Here is a 16,887-nt window from a genome sequence, read left to right as displayed (position 1 = left end):
AAGACATCAGCAGAGGCAAACAGCAGACCCAAACCCACTGATTGGGCCGGGTAGCGCGCAGTTAAATTAAAATTGTGATTTCGGAGCGGCTGAAGCCGGCAACGGGAGCGGAAGCTGCTGACCACTCAACCTGACTCCAAGCCGCCTCCGCTGGGAAAATCATGGCCTAAGAGTGCTGTTATAACACAGATACCAGCCTTAGACCAAAAGCTGTGTCATGTGATGCAGAGTCTGGTCCCTTTTTAAGATTGGCTTTTCACTGGGCTGGAACTATACAACATCTATTGTAAAGCCCAAACAGTGTGAGACTACCTACTAGAAATAGCTTAATTTCTCCTGGCTTCAGTTAGCCTTCTGAATCTAGAGTTATATTTCATGTCAATACACAGCTATAAGTAACCATTCTACATCAACATGAAAATGAACACTATATATAAGCTTTAAGTTGTGCAATGGAGAAACAAGCTCAAGAGTAAACCATACTAATTTCACAAGCAATAATGTTTATTTTCAAAGAATTGATGCTTAACAAGAGAAATAAATCACGTTCTGTCGGGTTTGCAGCTCCACAGGGACTGTTCAAAACACGACTTTAAAATTTGCTTTGCACAAGAACAACCCCATTGTTGCTGGAGAGCTGTCAGATTTGATGAAGTATAAATTGAGATAAAAATGACGATGTCTGCAAATCCACTCAAATATATGAATCTCTTTCTTTTTACGAATGCCATAATTTAAAATATGTCATTTTTCCAAAAGTCAGAGGGGCCTAAATTCATTTGCGCCTGAAACTGAGTATGATTCATGCAGTGTGCAGCCAAGCATGTCAGAATTGAGAGGCTCAAAGACTGTCTTAAATTGGTCCTCTGGCCTCATCATTATAATTACTTCGAGCTGTGAGTACCAATCGGGTGCCCCGACTAAGCTCGCCAGTCTAAGTATGACTAATTTCTGCTGGCTCAGATGCCAACCGAGTTCCATAGGTGAGGTTTGGGGGTGTGGGGCGAGTGCGGGCCGGCATTGGCCACAGTCTTAACGTGGAGGCCGCAGGAGCACTCCTGTTTTTTCTGGCTCCACATTAATGTAAGTTAAAATGAGCTTACCTGCAGGCTTCTTCCCTGGCCTTCATCACTCCCTTTTAAGGACCTAAAATGTAAAGATGCAAGAGAAGAACAGATACTCAGTCACACTATTTACACAGCCATAGATATTGGGAATGCTGGTCCAGATAATATTACAGGATGCCATTCAGCCCATCATGCCTGTGCCCACTCTTTGAAAGAGCTATCCAATTAGTCCCACTCCTTGCTCTTTCCCCATAGACCTGATAATTTTTCCTTCCCTAGTATATATCCAATTCCCAAGTATATATCCAATTTACTTTTGTAAGTTGCTATTGAATCTATTGAAGTCAGGAAGTGATTTTTCACTCCAAGGGTAGTAGATTGGTGACACTCGCTTCCCTAAAAGGCTGTGGATGCTGGATCAATTGAAATTTTTAAGACTGAGATCAATAAGCTTTTATTAGGTATAGCTAACAAGGCACACATAGTTGTCAGGGACACTTCCTGTGTCCCTGACAACTATGTGTGCAGGAAGTGTGTCCAGCTGCAGCTACTGGCAGACCGCATTGCAGCGCTGGAGCTGTGATTGGATTCATACTGGACCATTCGCGAGGCTGAGGACATCATGAATAGCACGTTTAATCAGTTGGTCACACCGCAGGCAAAGGTTGGACAGGCAGAAAGGGAATGGGTGACCAACAGACAGAGAACTAGGCACAGGCAGGTAGTGCAGGGGTCCCCTGTGGCCATCCCCCTCTCCAACAGATATACCACTTTGAGTACTGTTGGGGGGGATGGCTTATCAGAGGAAAGCAGCAGCAGCCAACTTCCTGGCACCAGGGGTGGCTCTGCTGCACAGGACGGGAGGAAAAGGAGGGGTAGAGCTATAGTAATAGGGGATTCTATTGTAAGGGGAATAGATAGGCGTTTCTGCGGCCGCAAACAAGATTCCAGGATGGTGTGTTGCCTCCCTGGTGCAAGGGTCAAGGATGTCTCAGAGTGGCTGCAGAACATCTTGGAAGGGGAGGGTGAACAGCCAGTTGTCGTGGTGCATATAGGTACCAACGATATAGGTAAAAAGCGGGATGAGGTCCTAAAAGCGGAATATAGGGAGTTAGGAGGTAAATTAAAAAATAGGACCTCAAAGGTAGTAATCTCAGGATTGCTACCAGTGCCACATGCTAGTCAGAGTAGAAATAGAAGGATATTTCAGATGACTACGTGGTTAGAGGAATGGTGCAAGGGGGAGGGATTCAAATTCCTGGGACATTGGAACCGGTTCTGGGGGAGGTGGGACCAGTTCAAACCGGACGGATGTCCTAGGGAGAGTGTTTGCTAGTGCTCTGGGGGAGGGTTTAAACTAAAATGGCAGGGGTTTGGGAACCTGAGCAAGGGGACAGAGGAAAGGGAAACAAGGATAAAAGCAAAAGATAGGAAGTAGAAAAACAAAAGTGGCAGTCAGAGAAATCAACGGTTTAAATCAAACATGGCCACAGTAAATAATAATTCTAATAGGTCTAAGAGCGTTAAAAAAAACAAGCCTGAAGGCTTTGTGTCTTAATGCAAGGAGCATTCGTAATAAGGTGGATGAATTAGCTGCGCAAATAGAGGTAAACGAATATGACTTGATTGGGATTACGGAAACATGGCTCCAGGGTGGCCAAGGCTGGGAACTCAACATCCAGGGGTATTCAATATTCAGGAAAGATAGGCAAAAAGGAAAGGGAGGTGGGGTAGCATTGCTGGTTAAAGAAGGGATTTACACAATTGTAAGGAAGGATATTAGCTCTGATGATGTGGAATCTGTATGGGTAGAACTGACAAATACCAAGGGGCAGAAAACGTTAGTGGGAGTGGTATATAGACCTCCAAACAGTAATGCGGAGGTTGGGGATGGCATTAAGAGGGAAATTAGAGAAGCGTGCAATAAGGGCACAGCGGTCATCATGGGTGACTTTAATCTACATATAGATTGGGCTAACCAAATTAGTAACAATACTGTGGAGGAGGAATTCCTGGAGTGTTTAAGGGATGGTTTCCTGGACCAATATGTCGAGGAACCAACCAGAGATCAGGCCATCTTAGACTGGGTATTATGTAACGAGAAAGGATTAATTGGCAATCTTGTTGTACGAGGCCCCTTGGGTCAGAGCGATCATAATATGATTGAATTCTTCATTAAGATGGAGAATGAAGTAGTTGACTCAGAGACTAGGGTCCTAAATTTAAATAAAGGAAACTACGATGGTCTGAGGCATGAATTGGGTAGGATTGATTGGGGAATGTCACTCAAAGGGTTTACAGTGGATAGGCAATGGCAAACATTCAAAGACCGCATGGATGAACTACAGAATTTGTTCATCCCAGTTTGGCATAAAAATAAAACAAAAAAGGTGACTCAACCGTGGGTAACAAGGGAAATTAGGGATAGCATAAGATCTAAGGAGAGGAGATATAAATTGGCCAGAAAAAGCAGTAAACCTGAGGATTGGGAGTAGTTTAGGATTCAACAAAGGAGGACAAAGGGATTAATTAAGAAAAGGGAAAATAGAATGAGAGTAAGCTTTCAGGGAACATAAAAACTGACTGTAAAAGCTTTTATAGATATGTGAAGAGAAAAAGATTGGTGAAGTCAAGCGTAGGTCCCTTGCAGTCAGAATCAGGGGAATTTATAATGGGGAACAAAGAAATGGCAGACCAATTAAATACATATTTTGGTTCTGTCTTCACAAAGGAGGACACAAATAACCTCCCAGAGATGTCGGGGAACATAGGGTCTGATGAAAGGGAGGAACTGAAAGAAATCAGTATTTGTAGGGAAATGGTGTTAGGGAAATTGATGGGATTGAAGGCCGATAAATCCCCAGGGCCTGATAATCTACATCCTAGGGTACTTAAGGAAGTGGCCCTAGAAATAGTAGATGCATTGCTGATCATCTTCCAACATTCGATGGAATCTGCAACAGTACCCATGGATTGGAGGGTAGCTAATTTTATCCCACTATTCAAAAAAGGTGGTAGAGAGAAAACGGAGAATTACAGACCGGTAAGCCTGACATTGGTAGTGGGGAAAATGCGAGAGTCCATTATAAAAGATGTAATAGCAGAGCACTTGGAAAACAGTGACAGGATCGGACAAAGTCAACATGGATTAACAAAAGGTAAATCGTGCTCGACTAATCTACTGGAAAATGTTTTGAGGATGTAACTAGTAAAATAGATCAGGGAGAACCAGTGGATGTGGTGTATTTGGACTTTCAGAAGGCTTTCGATAAGGTCCCGCATAAGAGATTAGCGTGTAAAGTTAAGGCACATGGGATTGGGGGCAAGGTATTGACTTGGATAGAGAACTGGTTGGCAGACAGAAAGCAATGTGTTGGAATAAACGGGTCTTTTTCCGAGTGGCAGGCAGTGACTAGTGGGGTACCGCAGGGATCGGTCCTTGGACCCCAGCTATTCACAATGGGCCAGTAATTCCGGTCCCAACGTGCGAGTACGGACGGGGTACTCACGCGTGGGCCCGTTGGAAGTGCCGGATTTCAGCATGCACAGTGCATGCGCGGGAAACTGGCATTTCCTCCAAGGGTTTCAGAGGTCCAACGCGTGCACGCAGGACTCTGCGCGCATGCGTTGAACTTCCTTCTTTTTGACAGGTTTGCCCGTGTGCAAGGGCCTGAACCTTTTACACATATAAAAAGGAGGCGTAAGGACTGGATTCTTGAAGGTTAAGTGGTCTATTATTTAAAATTATCACATTTTTTCCACAGCTTCATTGTTTTTAAGGACTTTACAGTAAGGTAAGTTTATTTTTAGACCCGATTTCTTAAAAAAATTTTTTTTTCAAAAATTTTATTAATTGTTTAAATAGTTTTTTAAAGTTATTTATAGTTTATTTAACTATTGGGATGTTTTTTAAAATTTTATTTAAAGTTAAACTAGTCTTTTGGGCGTCCGTACTTATCATGAGTTTGACAGTTCTTACTGTCAAACACATGAATGAAGTTTCCCCTCCCCTGATTGGCTGCACAGTGCTCACCTGATCCCAGCCGGCACATCGCACTAACTACGCCGCTGGATCAGGCAAGCACATTGCGCCGACATCTGAACCGGGCCAGTGACAGGAATTCCAAGCAGGCCCAGGCTTCAGATGTTGGCGCGCCGGGTGAGTGTACATCGGGGGCTTGCACGCGTGGCAAGCACCCGATCCTAATTTCTGGCCCAATATATATTAATGATCTAGACAAGGGAACTAGATGTAATATCTCCAAATTTGCAGACGACACAAAGCTGGGTGCCTTGAGGAGGATGCCGAGAAACTCCAGGATGATTTGGACAGGTTGGGTGATTGGGCAAAACTATGGCAGATGCAATATAACGTGGATAAATGTGAGGTTATCCACTTTGGTGGCAAAAACAGGAAGGCAGATTATTATCTGAATGGCAATAGATTGGGAGAAGGGGAAGTGCAACGAGACCTGGGTGTCCTTGTGCACCAGTCGCTGAAGGTAAGCATGCAGGTGCAGCAGCCGGTTAAGAAGGCAAATGGCATGTTGGCCTTCGTAGCGAGAGGGTTTGAGTACAGGAACAAGGATGTCTTGCTGCAGTTATACAGGGCCTTGGTGAGACCACATCTTGAGTATTGTGTGCAGTTTTGGTCGTCTTATCTGAGGAAGGATGTTCTTGCCATGGAAGGAGTTCAGCGAAGATTCACCAGGCTGATACCTGAGATGGCAGGAATGACGTATGAGGAGAGATTGGGTCGATTGGGCTTGTACTCGCTGGAGTTTAGAAGAATGAGAGGGGATCTCATTGAAACTTATAAAATTCTGACAGGACTGGACAGACTAGATGCAGGAAGGATGTTCCCGATGGCCGGGGAGTCCAGAACCAGGGGTCACAGTCTAAGGATAAGGGGTAGGCCATTTAGGACAGAAATGAGGAGGAATTTCTTCACCCAGAGAGTGGTGAACCTGTGGAATTCTCTACCACAGAGTGCAGTAGAGGCCAATACATTAAATATATTCAAGAAGGAGTTGGATATATTTCTTAAGGCTAAAGGGATCAAGGGGTATGGGGAGAAAGCAGGGACCGGGTACTGAATTTGGATGATCAACCATGATCGCATTGAATGGCGGAGCAGGCTCGAGGGGCCAAATGGCCTACTCCTGCTCCTATGTTTCTATGAAAAGGATCAAAGGTATGAACATGGAGCTGATGTACAGATCAGCCATGATCTAATTAAATGGGGGAACAGGCTCAAGGGGATGAATGGCTTACTCCTGTTCCGATAATTCAAAATGAATCAGATCTCTAATTCTTGGTGTGTAATCCTTTAATGACAGGATTCCTGAATCTTTCCTCATTAATATTTATGAACAAGTCCTGATTACTGTTAAAACCTTTTCTGGATGCACACTGAAGGAGACTCTGCACAGATCCTATTTTAACCCGCCTGATTATATCCAGGAATTTGTGGATCACACGAAAATCACAAACAGTGGCATCAGAGTCATAATCAGGTGAATTACCATAGGGAAGAGCATCATCATATACCTGAGCTGCAAGCGATTACCATAAGAAATGACCTGTGCAGCAATTTGGAAAGATTGCATAAGCATTGTGTGGGTGTTACACATATTACATCATGTTAAGACAACAATCCTTTGTGCTGCAAACGTCCATGGTTTTATGGCTAAATTAGACTAGCCACAAAATTACTAAGATGGAGCGCTGCTTTATTGGCATATGACATGGCAATCGTCCACCAGGAGGGCACGGCAAATGGTAATAAAGACACTTTAGTACAACAAGTTTGGCATGCTGAGTCAGCGGTTTCCTCACTAGTATACAATGCTTATGCACGCTTTCCTAATTTCCTTGAGAATACAATAGCCTAATACAGATTTAAAATGTCCACAAAACAGCTATAAATGCTTTTCCCGTATTCAGTTTTTGCAGTGTTTGACAATGTCATTATTCTTCCCAATGTATAGCATTGTGCAGATTCATAAAGTCTCTGACACCTTTACAACTATGGTGAAATCATGTATGTCGAGCATTTGTTATTTTTTTTAAATTTGTTTATGTGATGTGGGTGTCACTGGCAAGGCCAGCATTTATTGCCCATCCCTAATTGCCCTTGAGAAGGTGGTAGTGAGTTGCCTTCTTGAACCGCTGCAGTCCGTGTGGTGAAGGTACTCCCACAGTGCTGTTAGGTAGGGAGTTCCAGGATTTTGACTCAGCGACGATGAAAGATCGGCAATATAATTCTAAGACAGGATGGTGTGTGACTTGGAGGGGAACTTGGAGGGGGTGGTGTTCCCATGCGCCTGCTGCCCTTGTCCTTCGAGGTAGAAGAGGTTGCGGGTTTGGGAGGTGCTGCCGAAGAAGCCTTGGCGAGTTGCTGCAGTGCATCTTGTAGATGATACACACTGCAGCCACGGTACACCGGTGGGGGAGGGAGTGAATGTTTCAGGTGGTGGATGGGGTGCCAATCAAGCGGGCTGCTTTGTCCTGGATGGTATTCAGCTTCTTGAGTGTTGTTGGAGCTGCACTCATCCAGGCAAGTGGAGAGTATTCCATCACTCTACTTACTTGTGCCTTGTAGATGGTAGAAAGGCTTTGGGGAGTCAGGAGGTGAGACACTCGCTGCAGAATACCTAGCCTCTGACCTGCTTTTGTTGCCACAGTATTTATGTGGCTGGTCCAGTTAAGTTTCTGGTCAATGGTGACCCCCAGGATGTTGATGGTGGGGGATTCAGTGATGGTAATGCCATTGAATGTCAAGGGGAGATGGTTATACTCTTGCTTGTTGGAGATAGTCATTGCCTGGCACTTGTGTGGTGCGAATGTTACCTGCCACTTATCAGCCCAAGCCTGAATGTCGTCCAGGTCTTGTTGCATGCGGGCATGGACTGCTTCATTATCTGAGGAGTTGTGAATGGCACTGAATACTATACAGTCATCAGCGAACATCCCCATTTCTGGCCTTATGTTGGAGGGAAGGTCATTGATGAAGCAGCTGAAGATGACTGGGTCTAGGACACTTCCCTGAGGAATACCTGCAGCAATGTCTTGGGGCTGTGATGATTGACGTTCAATCACCGCAACCATCTTCCTTTGAACTAGGTAGGACTCCAGCCAGTGGAGAGTTTTCCCCCCCGACTCCCATTGACTTCAGTTTTACAAGGGCTCCTTCATGCCACTCTCGGTCAAATGCTGCCTTGATGTCAAGGGCAGTCACTCTCACCTCACCTCTGGAATTCAGCTCCGTTGTACATGTTTGGACCAAGGCTATAATGAGGTCGGGGGCCAAGTGGTCTTGGCGTAACCCAAACTGGGCATCAGTGAACAGGTTATTGGCGATTAAGTGCCACTTGATAGCACTGTCGATGACACCTTCCATCACTTTGCTGATGATTGAGAGCAGACTGATGGGGCGGTAAATTGGCCAGATTGGATTTGTCCTGCTTTTTGTAGACAGGACATACCTGGGCAGTTTTCCACATTGTCGGATAGATGCCAGTGTTGTAGCTGTACTGGAACAGCTTGTCTAGAGGCGCGGCTAGTTCTGGAGCACAAGTCTTCAGCACAGGATGTTGTCAGGGCCCATAGTTAGCTGTATCCAGTGCGCTCAGCTGTTTCTTGATATCACGTGCAGTAAATCGAATTGGCTGAAGACTGGCTTCTGTAATAGTGGGGACCTCAGGAGTTGGCCGATATGGAACATCCACTCCGCAGTTCTGGCTGAAGTTCTGGCAAATGCTTCAGCCTTGTCTTTTGCACTCACGTGCTGGGCTCCGAGGATGGGGATATCCATGGAGCCTCCTCCTCCCGTTAGTTGTTTAATGGTCCACCATCATTCACGACTGGATGTGGCAGGACTGTAGAGCTTTGATCTGATCCGTTGATTGTGGGATCGCTTAGCCCTGTCTCTAGCATGTTGCTTCCGCTTTTTAGCATGCATTTAGACCTGCGTTGTAGCTTCCCCAGGTTGGCACCTCATTTTTAGGTACGACTGGTGCTGCTCCTTGCATGCTCTTCTACACTCCTTATTGAACCAGGGTTGGTCCTCTGGCTTGATGGTAATGGTCGAGTGAGGGATATGCCGGGCCATAAAGTTACAGATTGTGGTGGAATACAATTCTGCTGCTGCTGATGGCCCACAGCACCTCATGGATGCCCAGTTTTGAGCTGCTAGATATGTTCTGAATCTATCCCATTTAGCATGGTGGTAGTGCCACACAACACAATAGAGAGTGTCCTCCGTGTGAAGACTCCATGGTGGTCACTGCTACCAATATTGTCATGGACAGATGCATCTGCGACAGGTAGATTGGTGAGGATGAGATCAAGTAGGTTTTTCCCTCATGTTGGTTCTCTCACCACCTGTCGTAGGCCCAGACTCGCAGTTATGACATTCAGGACTCGGCCAGTAGTGGTGCTACCGAGACTCTCTTGGTGATGGACATTGAAGTCCCCCTCCCAGAGTACATTCTGTGCTCTTGCTACTCTCCGTGCGTCTTCCAAGTGGTGTTCAACATGATTCATCAGCTGAGGTAGGTGGTAGTCAGCAGGAGGTTTCCTTGCCCATGCTTGACCTGAAGCCATGAGACTTCATGGGGTCCGGAGTCAATGTTGAGGTCTCCCAGGGCCACTCCTTCCCAACTGTATACCACTGTGCCACCACCCCTGGTAATAATGTTGGAGGAAAGGTATGATTCTGTGAGTATGACTATGTCATGTCTGTGGGACAGCTCTCCCAATTTTGGCACAGGTCCCCAGATGTTGGTGAGGAGGACCTGCTGGGTTGACTGGGCTGGGTGTGCCATTGCCATGTCCGTAGCCAGTGCCAAGGTGGTCGGTCCGGTTTCATTCTTATTATTGTGTTTCATAGCGGTTTGTTACAACTGAGTGGCTTGCTGGGCAGTTAAGAGTCAACCACATTGTTGTGGGTCTGGAGTCAAACATAGGCCAGAAGATTTCCTTCCCTAAAGGACATTAATGAACCAGATGTGTTTTGACAACAATGGTTACCATTACTGATACTAGCTTTTTATTCCAGATTTATTTAATTAATTGAATTTAAATTCCGTGGTGGAATTTGAATTCACGTCTCTGGCTCATTAGTCCTCTGGTTACTAGCCTAGTGACAATATCACTATGCTACAGTTCCCTATGTATCTATTTCATTATTAGATGGCACTCAGAGTGATTCTCCAAATTCTGCTAAAAGATCACTAGTTTCCTGTTAGACTTAAGGTGGTCACGGTCCATCATCAAAGACCCTACCCACCCCAGCCACAGTCTGTTCGCCCTCCTGCCATCTGGGAGACGCTACAGATGCATTTGCACCCGTACGACCAGATTTAGGAACAGCTTCTTTCCCAGGGCTGTCATCCTACTGAACTCCACAAATAAACTCTAAAGCCTGCACATCTGCCAATGCACTTTATTATGGTTATGTTTATGTTAATGTATTACAAGCCAAATGTATGTTGAATGTTTAAATGTCTTAATCTAAATGTACACTCTCAGGAGCCGCAAGCCTACATTTCGTTGTACTGCACTTGTGCACTAACAATGACAATAAAAGTTGATTTGATTTGATTTGATTTGATGGCGCTCACTGATACTTCCGTGCTCAATGCTGACACCCACTGATAAGGTTCATGTGAAGAAGAATCGACCCTTGGACAAGGGACTGGAGGGCAGCTAGGACCTGAAGAACCATGTCCCATCATAATTCAGTGACTTCAGGAGAATAAGGAGGAGAGGGGAGGGAGCGAGCAAAATGATTCAAGAAACACCAATCCATTGATTAGAAGAAATGACCCACGAGGTGGACTGCAGACTTCTGACGTCTGCATACAAACAACATATTCTTTTCACGGGAAAATAGCAAATGTTGGAAACACTCAATGGGTCAGGGAAGATCTGTGGAGTATGGTTAACGTTTCAGGTCGATGTCCTTTTGGCAGATTTGAGAAATGTTACAGGTGACCAGCTTATTGGAAAGAATGGGGGTGGGGCGAGAGCAAATAATGGCCTGTGATTTGATGGAGAATAGGAAATAATTAAATGACAGATAATAATGATGCAAGACAAAAGGAGGCAGTAATGAGAGAAATTAGGGAAATAAAAGATGTATCTGAGACTCACATGGTGTGTAAATAGTTACAGCAGAATATTGTGAGCTGGGGGGGAAGCATGGAAAATCTAGCAAAACAGAGAAGGCTCCAGTGGCTCGGGAGTATGGTGGAACAAAAAAGCAGGGGACACCAGGAGTGCAGACCACCCTGTCAGCTATATACCAATGGGGGATCCCATCCTAAGCATTCCTGGAAGTGCCAGTGCACTCCCCCTACATTATCAACATCTGCTGTCTGAGAGAAAATGGGAGCTGTGGTTAAGGTTTGAAGTTGTTAAAAATCAATGTTAAGTACAGAAGACTGCCAATTGCCCAGTAGAAAGATATGGTGCTGTTCCTCAAGTTGGTGTCGAGCTTCATTGAAACAGTATAGGAGGCCAAAGACAGAGGTCAGAGTTGGATGGGTCTGAATTTATAGAACAGTACAGCACAGAAGGAGGCCATTTGACCCATCGAGTATGTGCCGGCTCTTTCGAAGAGGAATCTAGCTAGTCCCACTCCTCACCTCTTTTCCCATATCCCTGCTATTTTTTTCTCCTTCAAGTATTTATCCAATTCACTTTTGAAAGCTACTATTGAACCTGTTTCCACCACCCATCAGGCAGTGCATTCCAAATCCTAACCACTCGTTGCATAAAAAAAATCCTCATGTTGTCTCTGGTTCTTTTGTCAATCACCTTAAATCTGTGTTCTCTGGTTATTGACCCTTCAGCCATTGGAAACAGTTTCTCTTTATTTACTCTATCTAAGCCCTTCATGATTTTAAATAGCTCTGTCAAATCTCCTTTTAGCCTTCTCTGCTCTAAGTAGAACAATCCCAGCTTCTCCAGTCTATCCACATAACTCTACCCTCTCCAAAGGCTTCATGTCTTTCCTAAACTGTGGTGCCCAGAATTGCACACAATACCCCAGCTGGGGTGAACCTCGTGTTTTATATAGATTTAGCATAACTTCTTGGCTTTTGTACTCTATACCTCTATTTATGAAGCCAGGATCCCATATGCTTTATTAACTGTTTTGTTAACCCGTCCTGCCATCTTCAAAGATTTGTGCACAAAAAAACCCTACTTTAACTGTTTCTCCCAGGTCTCTCTGTTCTTGCGCCCCCTTTAAAATTGTACAATTTTGCTTGTATTGTCTCTCTTTATTCTTCCTACCAATATGTATCACCTCACATTTTTTCTGTGTTCAGTTTCATCTGCCATGTGTCCGCCCATTCCACCAGCCTGTCTATGTCCTCTTGAAGTCTATTACTATCTTGCTTACTGTTTACTACACTTGCGCATATTTTGAAATTGTACCTTGTACCCGCAAGTCTAGGTCATTAATATATATCAAAAACAGCAGTGGTCCTAGTATTGAACCCTGGGGAACATCACTGTATACCTCCCTCCAATCTGAAAAATAGCCATTCACCACAACTTTCTGTTTAGCCAATTTTGTATCCAGGCTGCTACTGCCCCTTTTATCCCATGGGCTTAAAGTTTGTCAACAAGCCTATTATGTGGTACTTTATCAAACGTCTTTTGAAAGTCCATATACATAACCTCAACTGCACTGCCCTCATCCACCCTCTCTGTTGCCTCATCAAAAAACTGAATCAAGTTAGTAAAACACAATTTGCCCATACCAAATCCATGCGGGCTCCCCTTCATTAGTCCATACTTGGACAAGTGGCAGTTAATTTTCTCCCCGATTATTATTTCTAAAAGCTTCCCCACCACCGATGTTATGTGAAGGAATAAGCCATATAACCTATTTAGAAAAATACACCATTTTATGAAAGAATTCTGGCTTTATTGAAACAGGACAAGTTGTTGACCCTGAATAAATAACCTTATTGAAACAGAAGGTGCATGGCTCCGAGTAGCTGACTTCTGGGAAAAAAACAATGGTCCTCCCTGATAAGGTGTTTTAATTTAAACTTCATAAAGATGGCACATAAGAGAAGGAACATCTGCCCTCGTAAAGGTGACATAAAATAAGGGACACCTGCCCTTCACACCATTTTATATGGTGACCCCAGAACACCTAGTGATATGACAAGATTCTGGAATATTACAAGCTGATGTAGCAGTAAAGAATTGCAGAGGTCAGCAGAAAGATGAATAGGGATAATTAACTTGGGTCAGCTGAAACCTTAAAGGAAATACAACTGTAAAAGGGTATAAATATTGAAGTCTCAAATGGGATATCAGAGTTGCTTTAATCAGGCAAAATGATTCGTGGCTTCAGAGGCAGCTCTGTGGTTTACCACTCTTTGTACCTCGGGGAGCAAAGGTATTTTGATATTGATGGATATCCTGTATAGAAAACTTTAAGAACTGTAATACTGTAATGAAGTTAAGATTTAAAAGTAAGATTCTCCATTAAAAAGATTGTATTTTTTCTCTTTTTAGAACTGTTAACGTTGCGATTGACTGATTCACCAACTGTAAATTGCATGTCGGTTCTTTTAATAAATCTCTATATATTTTTAGAATTGTCTCACATAAGTCTTCTGTATCAATAACTTGCAAACTCAATCTCTGTACACTCTTTAGTGAAGAGTTACATAATTCTGAAGGAGTTCTCCGGACCCTCATAATATCCGGGACGTTACAGTTTAGCTAAACTTATTAAAAGTGCTATCTGGAGGACGGAAACATTCTCGGGTTGTTCCTTTCCTTTAGGGAGAGATAGCCCGGACCTTTAGACCCAATTAAGCGTCTTTAGGATTCGGCTACCTCAAACTTTAGTTGAAAGTGAACGTCTGAGAAATACGCCTGATCCAGGATAACTCCAAAGGGGCTAGGACTAGTAAATATCCTTTCAGTTAAACTGACTGGCCTGTAATTGCCAGCTTTATTCTTCTCCCCTTTTTTGATCAAGTGTGTAACATTTGCAATTCTTCAGACCTCTGGCACCAGCCCTGTATCTAAGGAGGATTGGAAGATTGTGGCCAGCACCTCCGCAATTTCTACTCTTACTTCCCTCAGCAACTTAGGATGCATCTCATCCGGGCTGAGTGACTTATCCACTTTAAGTAAGGTGGATGTACTGTACTTAGATTTCCAGAAGGCATTTGATAAGGTGTCACATCAAAGGTTATTGCGGAAAATAAAAGCTCATTGTGTAGGGGGTAACATATTGGCATGGATAGAAAATTGACTAGCCAACAGGAAGGAGAGAGCATAAATGGGTCATTTTCTGATTGGCAAGATGTAACAAGTGGTGTGCCACAGGGATCAGTGTTGGGGCCTCAACTTTTTAAAATGTATATAAATGACTTGGATTAAGGGACCAAAGGTATGGTTGCTAAATTTGCTGATGACACAAAGATAGGTAGGAAAGTAAATTGTGAAGAGGACGTAAGGAGGCTACAAAGGGATATAGATAGGTTAAGTGAGTGGGCAAAGATCTGGCAAATAGAGTATAATGTGGGAAAATGTGAAATTGTCCATTTTGGCAGGATGAATAATAAAGAAGCATATTATCTAAATGGTGAGAGATTGCAGAGCTCTGAGATGCAGAGGGATCTGGGTGTCCTAGTGCATGAATCGCAAAAGGTTAGTATGCAGGTACAGCAAGTAATTAGGAAAGCTAATAAAATGTTATAGTTTATTGCGAGGGGAATTGAATACAAAAGTAGGCAGGTTATGCTTCAGTTATACAGGGCATTGGTGAGACCATATCTGGAGTACTGTGTACAGTATTGGTCTCCTTATTTAAGGAAGGATGTAAATACGTTGGAAGCAGTTCAGAGAAGGTTTACTAGCCTAATACCTGGAATGGGCGGGTTGTCTTATGAGGAAAGGTTGGACAGGCTAGGCTTGTATCCGCTGGAGTTTAGAAGAGTAACAGGTGACTTGATTGAAACATGTAAGATCCTGAGGGGCCTTGACAGGGTGGATGTGGAGAGGATGTTTCCACTTGTGGGAGAATCTAGAACTAGGGGTCACTGTTTATAAATAAGGGGTTGCCCATTTAAGACAGAGATGAGGAGAATTTTTTTCTCACAGACGGTTGTGAGTCTTTGGAACTCTCTTCCTCAGAGGGCGGTAGAAGCAGAGTCTTTGAATATTTTTAAGGCAGAGGTAGATAGCAAGGGGGTGAACGGTTATCGGGGTGGGTGGAAATGTGGAGTAATCAGATCAGCCATGATCTTATTGAATGGCGGAGCAGACTCGAGGGATCGAGTGGCCTACTCCTGCTCCTAATTCGTATGTTTGTCCCTAATAGGCCCCACCACACCTCTTACTACCCGCTTACTGCTTACATGCCGGTAGAAGATTTTTGGGTTCCCTTTTATGTTCACTGCCATTCTACTCTCATATTCTCTCTTTGCCAATCTTATTTTCATCTTCACTTCCCCTCTCAACTTATTGTATTTGGTCTGGTTCTCCCTTGAAGAATTCACCTGACTTTCATCATACACCCTCTTTTTTTGTTTCGTCATCTTCTCTATGTCCATCGTCATCCAAGGAGCCCTTGCTTTGGTTCCCTCTTGTTGGAATGTATCTAGCCCGTACTTGGAACATCTCCTCCTTAAAGATCTCCCATTGTTCCGTTACAGTTCTTCCTGTCAGTCTTTGGTTCCATTTTACCCTGGCTAGATCCTTTCGCATCCCATTGAAATTAGCCCTATTCCAGTTTAGAAGTTCCACTTTAGATTGTTCCTTGCTCCTCTCCATTGCTAATCTAAATCTTATGATACAATGATCACTCGTACCCAAGTGTTCTCCCACAGTCAGTTGGTCGACCTGGCCCACCTCATTCCCCTGCACCAGATCCAGAAATGCCTCCTTCTTAGTTGGGCCAAGAACATACTGATCAAGGAAATTCACCTGAACACATTTCAGAAATTCCTCCCCCTCCTTTCCCTTTACCCTAGCATTATCCCAATCGATATTTGGGTAATTAATGTCTCCCAATATCACCACTCTATAGCTCTTGCAGCTCCCTGCAGATTTGCTCCTCTACCTCCCTCTCACTATTTGGAGGCCTGTAGAATACCCCCAATAGTGTGATCATACCCTTTTTGCTCCTCAATTCTAACCAAATGGATTCTGTCCTTGTCCACTCAAGAACATCCTCCCTTTCCAACACTACAATGTCTTCCTTAATCAGCACTGCCACCCACCTCCCTTTTTTCCTTCCCTATCTTTTCTGAACACCTTGTATCCTTGAATATTAAGTGCCCAGTCCTCACCGTTTTTAAACCACATTTCCGTTATTGCCACATCATATTGCCACATGGCTAATTGTGCTTGTAGCTCACCAACCTTATTCATCACACTTTATGCGTTTACATACATGCATTCTAAACCCATTTTTGAATTTTTCGTAGTCTTTCTTAGTCTGCTCCTATCTAATATGGTACTACTTCCGCCTCTAGTACTACTTTCTTCTCTAGTACTATCCAACACACTCACTCTTTTATGCACCTTATTCCTCTTTTCTAATCCTATTAGCTGGTGCCCATCCCCCTGCCAAGCTAGTTTAAACTCCCCAACAGCACTAGCAAACATCCCCACGAGAATATTGGTCCCGGCTCTGTTGAGGTGTAACCCGTCTGGCTTGTACAGGTCCCACCTTCCCCAGAAATGGTCCCAATGCGTCAGGAATCTAAAGCCCTCCCTCCTGCACCATCTCTCCAGCCACGCATTCATCTGTTCTATCCTCCTATTCCTG

The sequence above is a fragment of the Somniosus microcephalus genome, chromosome 10 (genome assembly GCF_052327205.1).
Source record: "Somniosus microcephalus isolate GS21.2 chromosome 10, FLI_Smic_1.0, whole genome shotgun sequence".
NCBI lineage: Eukaryota > Metazoa > Chordata > Chondrichthyes > Squaliformes > Somniosidae > Somniosus > Somniosus microcephalus.
Note: the sequence above shows the minus strand (reverse complement) of the source record.